Source organism: Ailuropoda melanoleuca, chromosome 2, assembly GCF_002007445.2.
Source record: "Ailuropoda melanoleuca isolate Jingjing chromosome 2, ASM200744v2, whole genome shotgun sequence".
Lineage (NCBI taxonomy): Eukaryota > Metazoa > Chordata > Mammalia > Carnivora > Ursidae > Ailuropoda > Ailuropoda melanoleuca.
In genome coordinates, this window is record NC_048219.1 from 88,071,777 (window position 1) to 88,091,304 (window position 19,528).

Genomic DNA, 19,528 nt, shown 5'->3' on the forward strand with positions numbered 1-19,528 from the left:
GAGGTAAAATTTATTAAATATAGAACCTCTTTCGGGAGAATTACTTTTTTAAAGTGTGATAATATTTTGAATATGTATCTAGTATTCAAAAAAATGTTTTGAGTAGATTATATGTACATGGGACAATACGAGCCACCCAGTTCCTCATCTTGGAGCCCTGGAGTACGTCTCTCCAGAAATATTCTGTATATTTATAAAACATACGTACATATAGACAGGAAAGGGTGTGTACACGCACAGACACACATATGTCCTATAGAATTTTTTTTTTGAACCACATAAAACCTTAGAGGAGGGACACCTGGTCGGCTCAGTAGGTTAAGTTTCTGCCTTAGGCTCAGGTCATGATCTCTGGGTCCTGGGATTGAGCCCCAATTTGGGCCCTCTGCTCAGCGGGAAGTCTGCTTCTTCTGTTCACTCTCCCTCTGTGCTCTCCCAATCTCTCTCTCTCAAATAAATAAGTAAAATCTTTAAAAACAAAAACCTTAGAGGAAATGGTAATAAATTTTGCATTCAAGGTATATATGAGCGTGTGTAATACCTGATACAAAGTGAAATAGTTTTGACTTTTCTGATTCAAATGTTCTAAGTAAATTCTTTTTGAAGAAAAGAGGTTTTAGAGCTTCACTGATCTTGTTGACTAATAGTTCTCAAATTTGAGCATGCATCACAGTCCCCTAGAGGGACTGGTTAAAGCACAGATACGGACATCTCCAAAGTTTCGGGTTCATTAAGTCAGGGTTACAGGTCCAAGAATTAGCATTTCTAACAATTTTCCACGTGGTGCCACTAATCCAGAGAGCCATTGCATAGACCAAAAAGCTGGCTCCTGACCCATCTTCTACCACTCGTGTGATCCACTTACAAGGTATTACTTGAGCTATTAACCTTGGCTGCCCCAGCCCTGGCAGAGCTGTGGAAATATTCTTCTACTGACCTGGGCTCCAATTTAATCTAGTGGGATCATTTTCTCACTCACTGTGGGAGTGTCTGAAACTTGATCCTGTTTTCCTTGAACTATTCATGAAGCTTCTGAGTTCAGCGTGGGAGTGGGGAAGGGACAGAGCTACCAACCCCTTTCCTTTTTGTACGAGTGAGTGGATAAAAAGGGGAGAGGCTGCCAAGAGATGTGCTTGAGCTGGAGGAGACCGCCCTGCCAATAGTCAGCCTCGCATATCACTCTGTCAAAAGGTAAATAACTGTCCATATTGTCTTTCTGGTGAAGTTTTTATGGGAATAATTCCAACAATTCTTCTGAGTTTCATAGCACTTCTCTACAAGCTTGCGAAGTACTTAGGGAAATACCTGAGGGAAGTAAAGAACTTTTTCTTTCCTTAGAGGTTTTCTGGAAAAGTGAAACTTTAAGTAAGAGTCACGGTGTTGTTTTGAGGCAAACTGGGGGAACCTCCGTTGGTCCCATTGCCTACAGGATATCTTTGATTTTAGGGATTATAGGAAGAGAGCTTCATTTTTTCTATTTCCTCACCATCACCTCTCCCTTTAGAGTGAACTTACGGCCGGGAGAGAAAAGCTGGGTCTTTTTAGGTGGTTTTTGTTGTTGCCCTGTTTTGTTTTTTTGTTTATTTGTCTTTAAGAAATATATGGGGCGCCTGGGTAGCGCAGTTGTTAAGCGTCTGCCTTCGGCTCAGGGCGTGATTCCGTCGTTATGGGATCGAGCCCCACATCAGGCTCCTCTGCTGTGAGCCTGCTTCTTCCTCTCCCACTCCCCCTGCTTGTGTTCCCTCTCTCGCTGGCTGTCTCTCTCTGTCAAATTAATTAATTAATTAATTAATTAATTAATCTTTAAAAAAAAAGAAACATAGGGCAACAGATGGGGAAAATGAAGTGATTTGGGAAGGGAACACAGGAAAGAAAGAAGGGATTGGTCTTTCTGGGAAATATTAAGTGAAAGCGAACTAACTTCTGCTGCAGAGTTGTAAATGCTATTATTCTGTTTCCTACTTTAGCAGTATCAGATTTTACATAAACCAATAGATTCATGCCCCTCCTCCTGTTCCCTATTCTAGTCCTAAGCAGTGCTGCTATTCATCTCAAACAAAACAGGAGCCTTTTTAAAAAGATGTTATTTATTTATTTGTCAGAAAGAGAGAGAGGGAGAGTACAAATCGGGTTGGGGGTAGGGGAGTGAAGGAGGGGCGGTGGCAGGCAGAGGGAGAAGCAGGCTCCCCGCCGAGCAAGGAGTCCAATGCAGGACTCGATTCCAGGACTCTGGGATCATGACCTGAACTGAAAGCAGATGCTTAACCAACTGAGCCACCCAGGCGTCCCCAAAACAAGAATCTTAGGAACCACTAAAAAAATTCTAGGGCAGGTCTTCACTTTGGAAAACAGATTTTAGATTTACCATGGTATCTGTCACTTGAATCTGTCAGGAAAAGTGATTTTTGCCTAAGAGGTCTTAGAAGAAAGGAAACAATATCCGAGGCTCCAATGATTTGATTTTTTTTCCATTTTAAAAAACTTTTTACCTAATTTTGCATTCAAAATCTTGCATTCTTTTTCTGAAAAAGAGAGCTCCAACTTGTATAAACTTTCAGGACCTATAAAACCTAGATCTGATCCCTGCATTTGAAAATAGGAGCCAAGAACATACATATCATACTTGGAACCAAAACAACATCAGCCTTCTCCTTTTCTTTTCCTTTTTCAATAAGAATGTATTTTACTTTTTCCAGGAGGAGAGAGGAAAGATATCAGCCTAACAGTAGCAAAATTAGCTTACTGGAATTTGGCAGCTATGAGTGAGAAGTTTAAATAAGTAAACTAGGGACCTTTCATTCAAAGTTCAGAAATTCAGATTTAACTAGATAAGGAGAAGGAGAATCACAGACAACTTGATGTTTTCCAATTTCCAGATACTGAAGGTTTCCATCGCCCTGCAGTATTTGAGGCTGTCGGCAATACCCCTCCTTGAAATTCTCTCATCTATTCAATTTCATGACTCTACACTCTTCAGGTTTTCCTACTTACTATTCCATCTGTGGATTCTTGATCTCTTTCCTCCAACATAAAAGCAGGCATTCCCTTGTTTCGAATTCTCCTTTGGCCATCTTATCTACTTCTACGACTTCAGCTACCCTGTGTAAGATGGCTCAGCTCTAAAGATCTTGCTTTTCTTTACTCCTAAACTTCAGTCCCACATTTCTGCCTCATGAGCATATCATACCAGTACCTTTAAACTCAACCTACTCCAAACTGAATTCATCATAGTCCCTTAAAATATCTGCTAATTCCTAAAATAAATAATTCTATAAATGGCAACATTTTTCTTTCAGCCCTCCAAAGTCAAACCCCAGAGGGGTGCCTGGGTGGCTCAGTCGTTAAGCGTCTGCCTTCGGCTCAGGGCGTGATCCCAGAGTTCTGGGATCGAGCCCCCCATTAGGCTCCTCTGCTGGGAGCCTGCTTCTTCCTCTCCCACTCCCCCTGCTTGTGTTCCCTCTCTCTCTGGCTGTCTCTTTCTCTGTCGAATAAATAAATAAAATCTAAAAAATAAAAAAAAAGTCAAACCCCAGAATTTTTTTTATCATTTCCCTCTTCCTCCCACAATATGTCCATTTAATATATAAATCATGTCAAATCTCCTTTCACACCCATTCCTTTTTGTTACTATATCATCCTAGTTTATCCTTTTGTTGCCTCTTACCAAGACTGCTGCCACTCCTTCTAATTGTTTTTCACCCTATGGTGTCTATTTCCTGTCTCCAATATCTTTTACACACTGTTGCCAGTTATCTTTGTAAAGTATGGCTTTGATGGTTTACCTTCCTTCAACAAGCATGAAATGTGTATGCTTAATATGCCGGGCACTGATATAGATATTAATTCATTTATGTAGGTATAGTAAACATCTACAATGTACCAGCCCTGCCTAGGCACTGAATGAAGCTATGCCACCAATGGGACGCAGACCTAAGGCTTAGAGCTTACATTCCAGTTAGAGTTAGTGGAATGCCCAGTGTGATATGGCTGCTACTCTCATTTATCTGCTCAAAATCCTTCAATGGTTCCCACATTTGAATAAAATTCAAATTCTTTTTTTAAGGATTTTATTTATTTATTTGAGAGAGAGAGAGCGAGAGAGAGAGCGAGCATGAGGGGCAGGGGAGAAGCAGATTCCCGGCTGAGCAGGGAGCCCGATGCGGGATTCCATCCCAGGACTCCAGGATCATGACCTGAGCTGAAGGCAGACGCTTAACTGACTGAGCCACTGAGGCACACCTAAAATTCAAATTCTTTATGCTGACTTTCAAGGCTCATTATGATTATTTTCTTCCAAGTTTTTATTTAAATTCCAGTTAGCTAAAAATATGGAATGATTCATGAATTGTGTGTCATCTTTGTGCAGGGGCCATGCTAATCTTCTCTGCGTCATCCCAATTTTAGCACAAGGCTCATTATGATCTTATCTCAAGCAATAGAAGTATAGTAGCTAGATGAATAATCTTGAGTTTAATTGGGTACCACATTTTAAAGGAGATATAGACACACTAGATTCTTTTCAGTGGAAAAAGACTAGAGTGATAGAAAGACCATATTGTCTGAGAAATGATAAAATTATGAAATGACTGAAGAAATGAGTCAACAAGTACTTGATAGCTATCTTCATATCCTGAAAATCTTGTGTATGGAAAAGATAGGTGTTATTCTGTATGGTCCTAAGTTAAAAGTGGAGCAGTCCTAAGGAGACAGATTTGACTCAATGTGAAGGACTACTTTTATTATTGTAGCATTGTTTACACTAGCCAAGTTATGAAAGCAACCCAAGTGTTGAGTGGATAAAGACGATGTTGTGTGTTTGTGTATATATACGCACACACATACATATATAACCAAATATTACTCAGCCATGAAAAATAATGAAATCTTGCCGTTTGCAACAACATGGATAGACCTAGAGGATATTATGCGGAGTGAAGTAAGTTGGAGAAAAACAAATATGATGAGATTTCACTTATATATGGGATCTAAAAAAACCCAAAACAAACAAAAAGCAGAAACAGACCCATAAATACAAGAATAAACTGGTGGTTGCCAGGTGGGGGTCAGGGAAGGTCAGAATGGGTGAAGTGGAGTGGGAGGTCCAGGCTTCCAGTTATGGAATGAATAAGTCATGGGGATGAAAGGCACAGCATGGGGAATATAGTCAACGGTATTATGATAGTGTTGTATGGTGACAGATGGTGACTACCCTTGCGGTGAGCATAGCATACATACGGAATTGTTGAATCACTACATTGTATACCTCAAACTAATAACATTGTGTGTCAACTATATTTCAATTTAAAAAAAGAAAAAAGAAGTACTTTTAAAGAATGGGCCACTTTGGAAGATAGTCACTTCTGGTCCCTGAAGGCTGCTGAGGAACTCACCCAAGTAGTTAAAGCAGAGACTTTGCAGGAATGATTAGAAAGCTAATTCCACAACATGACTTTTAAAGGTCCCTTCCAACTATGAGATTCTATGATTTTATACCTTTCACTTTCATGCATTGTGAACTCTACCATACTGGATTAAGCAGTATTTCCCCAAAAGTTCTCATGCTTCTTTGACTCCCTCACTCTTTCTTCATTTAAGTGTTCTCTCCTTATTCCAGATTGAGCTCAGCCATCTCTTTTAGAAAGACTTCTATGACTAATAATACCCCATCTGAGTTTGTTCATCAGACGAGGGCCATACTGTCCATTCTCTATACCCATGAGAAGCAGAGTGTTCCTTCTGACACCGGTCTCCACATCAACAAACATTTCCTACTGAGTTCAAGCACTCTGCTAATCTGTGCTGTGAGAAGTTTAAGAAATCAAAACATTTAGATTTTTGCCCTCTAGAAGCTGCTGGGGAGCACGAATTCCTGTCCTCTCAAAGGTCCTTGTAGCTGGACTAAGAACCAAATTGACATGAGAAAGATTAACAGGAGAAAATCAAATTTAATAGGTGTACGTAGGGGACTCCCCATAGACATGGAAATTCCAAAGGCAGGAAAGATGAGATATACATGTCATTCTGAACTACAGAGAAGGGGCTAGGGGTCTGGGATTTCAGAGGAAAGGAATGTACTTCAGAAGGTGGTAAGAAGAGCAGATGACCCTTATTTTGGGAAAGACCCCCAGTTGAGATTTTTCTGTGTGGTTAAGAGAGAGACGAAAGTTTCTCTTGAGCCCACAAGGTTTCAAGTGCCTTCAGCTCTGAATGATCCACTTGCCAAGGTGCCACATTGGGGCGGGGGGGGGGCTGTCCTGAATTCCTTCAAAGCTCATATTTGTGGAAGAATGTCAGATTAGTTGTTGTCTCATGCATCTTCCACATTCCTGCCAGTCTGATATTTCTTTTTTTTTTTAAAGATTTTATTTATTTATTTGACAGAGAGACAGCCAGCGAGAGAGGTAACACAAGCAAGGGGAGTGGGAGAGGAAGAAGCAGGCTCCCAGTGGAGGAGCCCGATGTGGGACTTGATCCTGGAACGCCGGGATCACGCCCTGAGCCGAAGGCAGACGCTTAAGGACTGCGCCACCCAGGCGCCCCCAGTCTGATATGTCTAACACAAATATCTAATGGTATAATTTCCACATTTAAAAGCTTTCCAATGGCTCCCCACTGATTGCAAAGTTGAGTCCAGAGTCTTTAAGGTGCCATACAATGGCCCTAACAAACTGGCCTAGGCTATGGCTCTTGCCTATTCTTCGGTAGTATACATTCCCAATACTTGCTGAACACCTAATGTTTCTCAAACGTACTGTACTGTCCTCCCTGAAGCCCTTGTGTTTGTACTTGAAATATCTTCTCCAGCTTCTCCTTTTTCCCACCTTTATCTGCCTGGTAATCTCCACTCATTCTCAGCCCTCAGTTCAGTTCATGAATTTGCCTCTTCAGTAAAATCTTCCTTGAGTCTTCCCTTTGGGTTCCTTCCCCACTTTTACCAACAGATTGCCATGGGATTATTTGTTTTCACTCAGGAAGTACTTATTTTTGTTTATTTTTCTCTGCACCTTAATATAAAACCAAGACAGTTTACATGGTAGAAAACCATACCTAGAAAGCTGTGATAAAGAGAATAAATGAAAGAAAATTAAAGAAAAATGCAAGTCTCTTGAAATGCAATAATTAAGAGGAGAAGTGGAAAAATCAATGAAATATTCAGGTTGTAATGGGTCTAGTGAGATATGTAGGTGCCAAGGTTAAATAATATTATCTTTTTGAGAAAGTGTAGTAATGAATAAAAGGAATATATGTGCTGGCACATATAATGATGTTAAAGAAATATATCCAGGGACACCTGGGTGACTCAGTCGGTTAAGCGTCTGCCTTCAGCTCAGGTCATGATCCCAGGGTTCTGGGATCCAGTTCCGCATCAGGCTCCCTGCTCAGTGGGGAGCCTGCTTCTCCCTCTGCCTGCTGCTCCCCCAGCTTGTGCCCCCACCTAACAAATAAATAAATAAATAAATAAAAATCTTTAAAAAAAGAGAAATATATCCAGAAAGTGGCATCTGAGGTGTACATAGATTGATAAAACAGGGTATTAAAATTGCAATGAAATTGCTTTTCTCATTACAACTCAATTATCAGCAAGTGTGTATTAAACACCTAGTATGTCCCAGGCTGACTTTCCCATTCCAGTGACAAAAATTCAAGAGAAGAACTTCAGCCTAACTTCTACCTACCCCAGACCATTGAACTGTGGCAGCCAGCATAGTGGGGCCATGTCAGAATATGGCAGCTTCCACAACAGCCATATGGATGGACAGGAGGGGAAGTGTGGGGCAGACGATTTCAGAGAGATCCGCTACTTTCTGTTTTGACATTTACCACTTTATACCTATGTCATAGTTTGTGGATATGTCTTATCTCCCATACCAGACTATAAGCTTCCTAAAGACAGGAACCAGATCTTATGTATTGTGTTATGCCCTAGGACCTGGTTTTTGTATTATACTTATTAAATGGTAAATGGTGCATTCATATTAAAATTAAAGTTGATAGAGTTCAAATAGTATTAGAGGGAGAGCTGGTTGTAATCTCCATTTTCCAAACCACACAAGTATGTAGGTAAAATAAAATGACAACAGGAGCTATAAAGGAGTATTTATTTATGCCCCTGTGACTCAGGTTTCAGTGAGGCCATGGGAGGTGGGTCAGACAACACTGCCTCATAGGTATAGTATTAGCGGAACCTTTTCTCAGAGTAGAACCCCATCGGACCCAGGAACCCAGACTGTTTTTGCACTTAGGGTGAATTTTTCATCAAGAACATCTCTAGTTAGAAATAAACCAAATGGCTGCAAGATGCATTTCCTATTATCATAAAGACTGGCTTTGACAGTTAAATTCCGGGGTACATACAGCCTAAGCTCAAAATGGAATTCTTTCTTCAGGTTATACCATACATTGGATATCTATTCCACTCCTGGCACCAAATGAACTGAAATCTGGAGTACTTGTCAATGCTTTGAACTATGGGTTCCAGGCCTTTTTACCCTCCCTTTCTGTTGATGTTAGGCACTCTCAATACTGCACAACTGTGACGTGCGAAGAATACACTCCGGAACTCAACCTAAATGAAAAAGTAAAGAAGCATTGACTTCCAGACACTCCATAGCAAGAGAAAACGTGCAGGAAATGAGGAATGTGGGTTGCCTGGGTGGCTCAGTCGTTGGGCGCCTGCCTTCGGCTCAGGGCGTGGTCCCAGGGTCCTGGGATCGAGCCCTGTGTCGGGCTCCCTCCTCCGCTGGGAGCCTGCTTCTTCCTCTCCCACTCCCCCTGCTTGTGTTCCCTCTCTCACTGGCTGTCTCTCTCTCTGTCAAATAAATAAATAAAATCTTAAAAAAAAAGAAAAGAAAAAGAAAAGAGGAATGTAAATGCAAGGAGAATAATGATAGCAAACACTTAACATAGCAATTGTAACGTGCAAGGCACATATGTGTTCTACATGCATTTATTTCTTTAACTTCAACATCTACCTCATAGGATTTTTCTATTATTATCTTAATTTTACAGATAAGGAAACCAAGGCTTCGAAAGGTAAAGTAACTTGCTTAGGATCACCAAGTTTTATCAGAGCTGGAGAGATTGGCGCCAGAATCTGTGTTCTCCAACATCATGTTATATTTAGCGATTGCCACTGAATTGTTCTCATTGGGGGTTAACTTATCTGGAAGGAATCCCCTTTGCCCTTTGTTTGTCCTTGGGATTGTTTGTACACAAAAACCCAAGAATTGTGTGGACAAGCACAAATTTCCAATGAGCTCTCTATAAGCCGTTTCTTCTTTGACTCTTTACTGGACCCCCCTCATCCCCACCGTAAACACAGAAACACACAGTGATCTCTGGAGCCAATGAGCACTTTATTCAATTTTTTTAATTTATTTTTTAAAGATTTTATTTTTTAATTCACCTTTACACCCAGCATGGGGCTCGAACTCACAACCCTGAGATCAAGAGTCTCATACTCTACCCGCTGAACCAGCCAGGCATCCCCCCAAAGAACTTTCTGATCCATGATAAAATATTTGCAGTGCAGGGAAACTGTTCTTTTCCCTTCCTCTCTTAAACCTAATTCCTTTTTTAGAAAATTTTGTAATACTTGATAATTCAAAAGAAGTTACACCACATATTTAAGTTATGAAACATAGTAATAAATGAGCTGCTGTGAATCCATGACCCATTTTAAATTTTTTTTAGAGATTTTTTATTTATTTATTTGACAGAGATAGAGACAGCCAGCGAGAGAGGGAACACAAGCAGGGGGAGTGGGAGAGGGAGAAGCAGGCTCATAGAGGAAGAGCCTGACGTGGGGCTCGATCCTATAACGCCGGGATCACACCCTGAGCCGAAGGCAGACGCTTAACCGCTGTGCCACCCAGGCGCCCCTCATGACCCATTTTAAGAATTACACACTTACCATTTTTTTTTTAAGATTTATTTATTTTAGTGAGAGAGCATGCATGCATGAGTGCAAGTAGAGGAGGGACAGAAGGAGAGGGAGAGAATTTCAAGCAGACTCCCTGCTGAGGGTGGAGCCCAATGTGGGGCTCAATTCCACAACCCCAAGATCACCACCCTGAGATCATGACTGGAGCCAAACCAAGAGTCAGATGTTTAACTCACCAAGCCACCCAGGCGCCCCTATACCATTACCATTATTACTGTTATTTTAAGATTTTTACTTACTTATTTGACAGAGAGAGAGCACAAGCAGGGGGAGTGGCAGGCAGAGGGAGAAGCAGGCTCCCTCTGAGCAAGGAGCCCGATGCAGGGCTCGATCCCAGGACCCTAGCATCATGACCTCAGCCAAAGGCGGATGCTTAACCAACTGAGCCACCCAGGCGCCCTACCGTTACAATTATCATCTACCTGTGTGCTCTTTCCTTTAGATCATCTCCCTACCTCTCTCCCGGAAGTAACCATCACCATGAATTGTTTGCATCACACCTTTGTTTCTCAAAAAATAGATTTATCACATACGTATGTACCTTTAAATAAAATAGTTTTGCTTGTTGTGAGATTTATAAAAATAATGATATACACGCTTTTCTGTAATTTGCTTTCTTCACTTAATAACATATTTCGAAGATTCACCCATGTGCTCAGATGCAAACTCTGTTTGTTCACTAATTTTTTTCACTGCTTATAATATTCAACTGTGGACTGTGTCGCAATATATATAAAATTCTCCAGAGAGTAGTCACTTGAGTTGTCTGTTTTTTGCCTGTACAATGTACAATAGCATTGTTTCCTTTTTAAAATTTGTTTATTTATTTATTTGAGAGAGATAGAGTGCGCGTGGATGCAGGGAGAGGGGCAGAGGGAAAGGAAGAGAAGCAGACTCGGCTGGGTGTGGGGCCTGACGTGGGGCTCCATCTCATGGCCCTGAGATCATGACCTGAGCCAAAATCGAGAGTCTGATGTTCAACTGACTGAGCCGCCCTGGTGCCCCCACAAATAGCATTGTTTTATATTTCTCCTGGTATATACACGGGAGTGGAATTGTTGGGTTATGGAGAATATGCAAAGTCAACCTTACCAAGTAATGCTAAAGGGTTTTCCATAGCGGATACTCTGGTTCTGCTGGTAGGCGGCATGTAAGAGTTTCAGAGGCGCCTGCGTGGCTCAGTGGGTTAAGCGTCTGCCTTCAGCTCAGGTCACCATCTCAGAGTCCTGGGATCTGGCCCGAGTGAGGCTCCCTGCTCCTCGGGGAGTCTGCTGCTTCTTCTCCCTCTGCCCCCGCCCCCTGCATGCACATATACTCTCCTCCTCTCTCAAATAAATAAATAAAATCTTTTAAAAAAAATTTTTAAAGAGTTTCAGATGACTCACATTCTTTTTTTTTTTTTGAAGATTTTATTTATTTATTTGAGAGAGAGAGAGTAAGCGCGGGGGGTGGAAGTAAGTAGAGGGAGAGAGTATCCTCAAGCAGAATTCCTACTGAGCATGGAGCCTGAGGTGGGGCTTGTTCCCAGGACCCCAAGATCATGACCTGAGCCAAAATCAAGAGTCACCCACCCAACCAACTAAGCCACCAAGGCACCCCGATACTCACATTCTTGCCAACACTTTTGTTATCAGACTTCATAATATTTAGCAATCTAGTGGATAAAAAATTGGTATCTGTATTTCCGTGATTACTGGTGCAATTGAACACCTTTTCATGTACTGATGTACCATTTATGTTTCTTTTTTGGTGAAATGCCCGTTCATGTCTTTTGCTAATTTACTTGTTGAGTTATTTGTCTTTTTAAAATTAAGTTGGATGAGTTTTTTTCTAATTTTGGATACTATTCCTTTGTTAGAAACATGTATGGCAGGGGCGCCTGGGTGGCTCAGTCGTTGAGCGTCTGCCTTCACCTCAGGGCGTGATCCTGGCGTTCTGGGATCGAGCCCCACATCAGGCTCCTCCGCTGGGAGCCTGCTTCTTTCTCTCCCACTCCCCCTGCTTGTGTTCCCTCTCTCGCTGGCTATCTCTCTCTCTGTCAAATAAATAAATAAAACCTTTAAAAAAAAAAAAAGAAACATGTATGGCAAATATCTTCTCCAAGTTAGCGATTTGTATTTTTACTTATCTTGCAGCATCTGTAGTGATCAGAAGTTCTTAATTGTGAAGTAAAATTTGTCAACTTTTTTTATATCTGTTGTACTATTTGTGTCTTGTTTAAGAGATCTTTTCCTATCCTGAGGTCATAACATTTTCTATATTTTCTTCTAAAGGTTTTTAAATTTGTTTTTGACATACAACTATAAATTTGGGTTTTTTTTTTAAAGGACAGCTATTTTCCAGTATCGCTTATGAAATAGTCCATTCTTTTCCTGTGATCAACAATGCCCTTTCTGTTATGATTCAAATTTCCCCAAATGTGTGATTTGTTTCCAGGCTCTTTCTAGTCTGCTCAAATGGCTTATTACGTATGCCTACATATACACTCCACTATCAAAAATACTATGGCTCTATAATAAGTTTTAATAACTGGTATGGGAAATGTCCCCACCCTAAACTTTTCTTCAGAATGTCTTTATTTTTTGGCCTTTGAGTTCCCATATACACTTAAGAAAATTAGTTTGCCAGTTTTCTCAAAAAACCCTAATGGGTTTTTGGTGGAATTGCATTATATCTAAAGATAAAGTTGGGGAGAGTTAACAATTTTACCATGTTGAATCCATAAACATGGTATATCCCTTCATTTATTTAGGTGGTCTTTAATGACTTTTGGTAAAGTTTGATAATTTCTTCCACACATGTCCTGCTCAACTTTTCTTAGACTTATTTTTAAGTACTTTATGTATTTTATGTCATTGTAAATAATGGCTTTTCTAAAATTACATTTTCTTATTGTTCGTTGCTGGCATTTATAAATGCAATTGACTTATGTGTCTTATCCAGATTCTTGTGCTTATTTCTCATATTTTCCTTGGGCTATTCTATAGGCAATGACATCTGTGTAATGAATATTTTTGTTTTTTCTTTTTAAATCTTTATGCTTTTTTAAAAAAAATCTTATTTACTGTGCTGGCTAGAACCTACAGAATGATGTTGAATAAAAGCGAAGATAGTAAATATTTTTGTCTCATTACTGATTTTTTTTGGTATTACTCCTGATTTTAAAAGAAATCTTTCAGAGCGCCTGGGTGGCTCAGTCAGTTAAGCATCTGACTTCGGCTCAGGTCAAGATCTCAGGGTCCTGGGATTAGCCCTGAGTCGGGCTTCCTGCTCAGCTGGGAGTCTCCTTCTCCCTCTCCCTCTGCTGTGCTCACTCGTGTTCTCTTTCTCTCTCTGTGTCAAATAAATAAATAAATTCTTTTTTTAAAAGTATATAAATATTCTTTAAAATAAATAAATAAATGAAATTTTTCAATATTTGGCCATTAAGTAGACTGTCTGCTATACATTTTTGGTTAATACACTTTATCAGGTTAAAGGTGTTCCGTTCTATCCCTATTTTGCTAATATTAATATAAGTATTTTATATTAGTATTGAATTTTGAATTTTATCCAATTCCTTTTTGCAACCACTGAGATATTCCTATGGTTCCTCTCTCATATATATATATATGACATACGTGATGTCATTTATAGATTTTCTAATGTAAATTATACTTGCGGTCCTGGGATAAACTCAAACTCAACTTGGTATTTGTATCCAACAAGGTTTATTTCAAAGAGCAGAAACCATTCTAGGTTTTTCAAGTAGAAAGAGATTTATTTTTTTTTAAAGATTTTATTTATTTATTTGACAGAGAGACAGCCAGCGAGGGAAGGAACACAAGCAGGGGGAGTGGGAAAGGAAGAAGCAGGCTCCCAGCAGAGGAGCCTGATGTGGGGCTCGATCCCAGAATGCCAGGATCACGCCCTGAGCCGAAGGCAGACGCTTAACGACTGAGCCACCCAGGCGCCTCTAGAAAGAGATTTAATACACAGAATTAGGATGCCTTTAGTATTACATGACCAAAAACCCAGAAAAAAACCTCAATTCAAATGGGATTAAACAATACATGGAAAAGTATAGATTTGCTAAGTGTTGGTTGCAGAGTTCTACAGATGTTCAATAAATCAATCTTGTTACTTATATTATTCAAATGTTCTGTATCTTCGCTGATTATTGCCTGGTTGACCTAGCAACAATTGAGAAAAATGTGTTGATCACTCACTATGACATTTTTAATCAATTTCTCCATACAGTCTTATTGTTTTCTCATTTATCTTGAAGCTATTTTATTAGGTACACACGATTTAGAATTGTTACATCTTCCTGCTGAATTTTACCCTTTATCATAACCCATTAATCTTCTCTATCCTTAGGAATGCTGTCTTTTTTTTTTTTTTTTAAGATTCATTGATTTATTTTATTTATTTGACAGAGATAGAGACAGCCAGCGAGAGAGGGAACACAAGCAGGGGGAGTGGGAGAGGAAGAAGCAGGCTCATAGTGGAGGAGCCTGATGTGGGGCTCAATCCCATAACACCGGGATCACGCCCTGAGCCGAAGGCAGACGCTTAACCGCTGTGCCACCCAGGCGCCCCAACCCGGCGCCAGTCTTGACACTGGTATCCTAGGACCCAGAGATCATAACCTGAGCTGAAATCAAGAGTCGGATGCCTAACTGAGCAACCCCGCACCCCAGGAAATGCTTTCTATCTTAAGGTCTGTTTTGTCTGATATTAACATAATGTCTCAGTTTTCTTTTAGTTAGTATTTGTCTAGTATACTTTTTACTTTCAATCTTTCCATGCCTTTAAATTTTAGGTGAGTCTCATAAGCAGCATATAGCTAGATTGGGGCCAAGACCAAAAAATAGATGTTTATTATTTTTTTCTCCACCCAACATCCAAAAACCCTCTTATTTGAGGAAAATCTTCCTTTATGTGAGTTAGTAAGAGACAGAACCTTATTCCCACTTACAGAAGCCTAGAGAAGACAAATATTCTCTCTTCCACCCCTTGGTGGCTGAGGTGCTGGTGCATAACTCAGACTTGACCGGTCAGATGCACCAGCCAGGGACTGGAATATTGAGCAATGCAAAGATGACACAGTTTATAATTCAGGCAGGGCAGAAGCAGTGGTATCCAATGACGGCAGCAGTGGTGCTTAGCAAAATCATCCCATGCCAGCAGTGCCCTTAACCAGATTTTTCCTTGCTGACCTTGCCTGTGCTTCCCAATGCCTCTTCTCCCTTGGTTTCTGCCTATATTGTAAGACCAGTTCTATTTAATTCTGGAAGCGACATGGTCTCTTCGCAATAAATACTTGTATGCTTAGGTGAGGGAGATTATTTCTATTGTTTGCAAACAAGGATCTTGACCAATATAAAAGTATTCTTTCTTTCTCTGGAATTAGGGAAGAGGAGGAGATACTCTGAAGAGGGAATATGAGAGGTCTGGATTTGTTGGAGCCATTCTTGCTACCATAGGGAAGTCAGTCTGTGTATAAGAACAACATAGAAGAGGGACGCCTGGATGGCTCATTCGGTTAAGCATCTGCCTTCGGCTCAGGTCATGATCCCAGGGTCCTGGGATTGAGTCCCACATCGGGCTCTGTGCTTGGCGCAGAGCCTGCTTCTCCCTCTACCTCTGCTGCTCCCCCTGTTCGTGCTCTCTCTCTCTCTGTGAAATAAATAAATAAATAATCTTTAAAAAAATAGAAGAAAGGTGGGAATGTGAAAAATCATAGACATATAAAGTCAGAACCCTGATAACACCTTAAATCTCTGGATCCAATGATACCTAAAGTTAAACCTTACTCTGGTCTTCAGCCTCATAAGTTAGTAAATTCCACATATTGTTTACTATCACTTAAGTGGACTTTTCTGTCACTTGCAACCAAATGCATCTGACCTGATACCTTTTCACTCTGCCCTTGAAAAGAAATCCTTGGGATGCCTGGGTGGCTCAGTCGGTTAACTGGCTGCCTTCGTCTCAGGTCATGATCCCAGAGGCCTGGGATTGAGTCCCGCATAGGGCTCCCTGCTTAGCAGGAAGCCTGCTTCTCCCTCTCCCTCTGCCTCTCCTCCTTGCTCTTGCTCTCCCTATCTCTCTCAAATAAATAAATAAAAATTTAAAAAATCTTTTTAAAAAATCAATTGACAATAGGTATATGAGTTTATTTCTAGCCTCCTAATTCTATTTCACTGATCTATATGCCTATCCTTATGCTAGTGCCACACTGTCTTAATAAATGTAACTTTCAAGTGAGTTTTGAAATGGGGAAGTAGGAGTCCTCTGATTTTGTTCTTTTCAGTGTTGTTTTAATGAACTAAGTTTTAATAACCAAAATCGATCCCTTCTGAGATATACCGGATTTTTCATTAAGAGATGGCAATGATTGGGGTGCCTGGGTGGCACAGCGGTTAAGCGTCTGCCTTCGGCTCGGGGTGTGATCCCGGCGTTACGGGATCGAGCCCCACATCAGGCTCCTCTGCTGGGAGCCTGCTTCTTCCTCTCCCACTCCCCCTGCTTGTGTTCCCTCTCCTCACTGGCTGTCTCTATCTCTGTTGAATAAATAAATAAAGTCTTTAAAAAAAAAAAAAAGAGATGGCAATGATAGCCCAGTTAAATGTAGTGATTAGAAAAAATAAAAATAATTTCATGTTTACATTGTCTTTATGTTAAGACTCCAGAACAAATTAGTTACAATAAGAACTCAGATTTTTAAAAAATCATAAAGAAGGATTTAGACAACACGGAATTGGGATGTTTAAGACAGTTTTACCTGGATCTTACAGGGCCAGGAAGCCCCAGTTGATTTCTGAGTTATACATGTTTGCTCATTTTTTGCTTTGGAGTAATTTTCCAGCAATTTAATGCTTTATGTGTGTATATTTTGAAAATCACCCATATTAACTTTATCAGTTTCATGAGTGCTTCTTAAATAAACCCTGCTGTTTTGTTTTTGCTTTTCTAAGCCTTCTTTGGTTTTGACATAATCTTATTAAGAAAACACATATATACACATACAAACCATAAACTTGTTTTATCCTCTTCTGTCCAGGAATATGACAAACCTGAAGATACACGTGAGGAGGTAGCTAGAGCCGAACAAGGGTAAAGAGGCCTGTGTTCCCATGGATGACTCAAGCCTGTCCAGCAGTGTTGATGTAGACAAAGGCTTTGCCATTGCCTTTGTTGTTCTTTTGTTTCTGTTCCTGATTGTGATGATTTTTCGGTGTGCCAAGTTGGTGAAGAATCCCTACGAGGCCAGCTCCACAACCACGGAACCATCTCTGAGCTGAGCTATGAGAAAGCCTGATAGACTCCCCCTCAAAGGAGGTCTGAAATCTTCTATACAGATATTCATGACCCAGGCTTTATATTATTTCACCTCTCTATATGTCAGCCCTCTCAGTCTTGCATTCCACAATAGGCACAGATAATAAAAAGGATGAAACACGAGTCAGTTTATCTTGTTGCTATTCAGGGAAATGCTTACAAAACAAGACCAAGACAGGTTGAACTCACTGATTAAAGTAAGGCCATGGGTTTCAATTCTCCAGTATCAAATATCCTTAAGATAAGATAATTGGACATAATTATATGATGTAATGTAATATGATGCTTGGTGAGGCCCACCTAAAGCTAGAACTCCTAGAGGCAGTCTTAGAAGATCCCTTTAGTTGTGCAAATATAAGGCCAGCAGGAACCAGTTGTCCTACGATAAGAGTCTAACAGGACGTTTTTAAAAAAAAATTTTTTTTAATGTATTATTCATTTATTTGAGAGAGAGGGCTGGGTGGGGGGAGCAGAAGGGGAGGAAGAAAGAATCTCAAGCAGACTCCGTGCTGAGTGAAGAGCCCTACCCTAGTCTCAGGCTCCTCAAGGGACTCAATCCCACGACCCTGAGATCGTGACCCCAGCCAAAACTAAGAGTCGGAGGCCCAACCGACTGATTCGCCCAGGCGCCCCTAACAGGACTTTTTTAGTGTGTGTGGTTTTGTAAAATCTGCTGCCCTTCTCAAGGGGGCAGAGCTCTGTGACAGAGGGGGAGTCATTTGCCTTTAGTGAATCCCTCAATCTTTTTCACCCCACCATTCCTCATCTATAAAATAACATCTAGTAGATTGAAAAGGGACCCTCCAAAAGATATGTCCATGTCCTCACCCTTGAAACCTAGGAACAAGTGACCTCATTTGATAAAAGGATCTTTACAGATGTAATTAAGTATCTCAAGATAAACTCATCCTGGATTATCTGGGTGAGCCCTAAATCCAATGACAAATGTCTTTTGTAAAAGACGGTAGAGAAGATATACAGAGACAGAGAAAAAGGCCATGTGAAGATAGAGGCAGAGATTGGAGTCATGCAACCACAAACTAAAGTACCCTTGGGTGGAACCACCAGATGCTGGAAGAGGCAAGGAAAGATTCTCCTCAGAGCCTTTGGAGGGAGCTCAGGCCTGCCAGCACCTTGATTTTAGATTGCTAGCCTCTAGAACAGTGAGAGAATAAATTTCTGCTATTTTAAGCCAATGAGTCTGTGGTAATTCATCATGGAGTCACCGGAAACTTACATATAGTACATAGTGACGATGGTGGTGGTTATCACCATCATCCCGGGGATGTTTAAAAGAAAAGAAAAAGAAATCATAATCTGTACTCTTCAAAGTCTGAAGTTAGGGAAATTTGGTAGAGTAGACTACAGCCAACTGGCAGGAAAGTCCATAAGAGAATTCCCTGGAAGGACAGAGGGCAACTAGGCCACTGACCAAGACCCAACACAGGTTTGGCTGAAGGATTGAGTCTGGCACCTAAGTAGGTGATAGGGATAGTGATTGTAAAAGCTTTCTGGATCAGCCATGCCGGCCAGATGTTCTGGGCAACAGTGACCTAGCACGTGGATGGGAATTAAGAGAGCCATAACCTTGGAATCTAAGTGTGGGGCATCACTTGTGCTTGTGCAGGGACTTGGACCAGCATGCAGTCATTTTGGAGGAGACACGTTTTCACGGACCATGCTGAACCAGGCTTTAACAGCAATACCAAATGGTACAGAGACATAAACCTATCCAGGCACCGTTAGCAGAGACTTGATAACTGTCTCTGTTTCTGACTCTTGGAAACAGGCCTGCCCCCTCCTTGGCCTGAGTAAGTCCCCAGGGTTATTTGAAAATGGACACAGGGCAACCAAAGATTTGCAATGGGGTACTAGACTTTGCCTTCACCAGAACTCTGTTCTAGTGCTATACTGGTTAAACTAAGGAAAGAGAGAGAGCAAGAGAGAGGGAGAGAGATGATTTGTATACTGTTTTGATAAAAAGAAATTCAGGACAAGGTGCAGGTCAGGGTCAAAGGAAAGCAGGTTAAGATTGATGTCAGTAGTGGAAGGCTCCCGTGTATTCCCGCGAGGAACTCAGATAGGGTGAACTCACCTTTCCCCCCACCCCCTAAAACAAAATGCAAGCAAACACATGATTAACGAGAGCATCAATATGCAGCCACTAGACAGTCACGGGTTTGACTTTCCACAGTAACCTATCGAAGGAAAAAATGCATCAGACAGAAGAAGTGGATTATCTGTGGAAGAAAAAAAGGAAGG

At 40.8% G+C, this 19,528-nt stretch overlaps 1 long non-coding RNA gene and 1 other non-coding gene across 2 annotated transcripts; one reads left to right on the forward strand and one right to left on the reverse strand.

Moving 5' to 3' along the window:
* The first annotated feature begins 1,038 nt into the window (after positions 1–1,038).
* LOC109489647 lies at positions 1,039–18,143 on the forward strand. Its single transcript, XR_002142691.2, has 3 exons — positions 1,039–1,191; positions 10,386–10,476; positions 16,989–18,143. It is a non-coding gene; the product is annotated as an uncharacterized LOC109489647 (long non-coding RNA).
* Positions 4,323–4,424, reverse strand: LOC117801224. Its single transcript, XR_004623754.1, has one exon. It is a non-coding gene; the product is annotated as a U6 spliceosomal RNA (small nuclear RNA).
* Positions 18,144–19,528: the final 1,385 nt, after the last annotated feature.